The sequence below is a fragment of the Ambystoma mexicanum genome, chromosome 2p, assembly GCF_040938575.1.
Source record: "Ambystoma mexicanum isolate Mex_15411 chromosome 2p, UKY_AmexF1_1, whole genome shotgun sequence".
Classification (NCBI taxonomy): domain Eukaryota; kingdom Metazoa; phylum Chordata; class Amphibia; order Caudata; family Ambystomatidae; genus Ambystoma; species Ambystoma mexicanum.
In genome coordinates this window covers 98949869-98950970 of record NC_090923.1, presented here as the reverse complement: position 1 = coordinate 98950970, position 1102 = coordinate 98949869, and positions in this window count along the sequence as shown.

Genomic DNA, 1102 nt, shown 5'->3' with positions numbered 1-1102 from the left:
ATGAGTGCACACCCTACTAAAGATAAAGGTAAGCCCATAGTGTTAGTCTAGAAAATACCCTACTGTAGCATAGACGGTATATTATGTTGGCCGAAAACTAACCGCATCATATGCCCAGCATCGCCAGTACAGAATCGTCTGCATAACCATAGAGAGTCTATTTTGTACCAACAGAATCCACCATTTTGCTTCCTCTTGCTTTTCTGTTCAAGCGCTTTGCAAAAAATGAATTTAATTTCGTTCTGCTCCAGCACAGAGCTAGGCCACAAGTTTCATATGAGAGACCAGCCCAGACAGAAATACATTGTTTTCCTCCCTTACGAGTCCTTAAAGGCAAGCAGAGAGGCATTTAATCACCAAACTAGGTGCCAGCTGGTCTCGCTGAAACTGCAGAAACTGTTGAAATAGACAGTTAAAGACATGAAATATACTCTCTTTCACAGCCCCCCTTGTTGGGCCCCTTTAGATCAAGCTGACCTCTAGCTCACAAATAGAAACTAGAAGATAGCATGTCCTGGAATGTGTCTCTCCTACTAACACAGTTCGCTCACTGAACAAAAGCATTATGTTCTCTGAAACAAAGAATAGTGTCTGCGCCTTCGCAGATTGCAACTGTTGCTAAATAAATGTCTTAGAAGGTGTCATACTCGTCATAATTGTCAATCACCGAACCCTTTCTCAGGAAGATACATTATGGGCGGTTTTGATGTGTCACAAGCTGATAGTATGATGGTCTTTTTGTATATATGTCACTGTTGTAGAATGCTCTCTCTCTTGCGTCTCACGAGGTCTGGGTGACACACATGGGAGACGTGAGATCCAGTCCGCCGACTGAGACTATTTGCTTTGCAATAAACCCTAGATTTTGGGAATTGAACCTCGTGTCTGGCGTATCAGTTCGTGTATGGTGATTGTGCCTTGTTTCCATACGTGAGGGTCTTCAGGGCCCGTCAAAAAATGGCGCCCGAATAGGGACCCTCCCCCATTTGCTCCATCGTGTACGTTGAAATTTGAAGAAGGCTGAAAAAATGAATCGAGGCCGTCGAGAGAGCAAGAAGACGAGGGTCCTGAAACGAGGCAGATTGAGCCAGATACGCAGTCA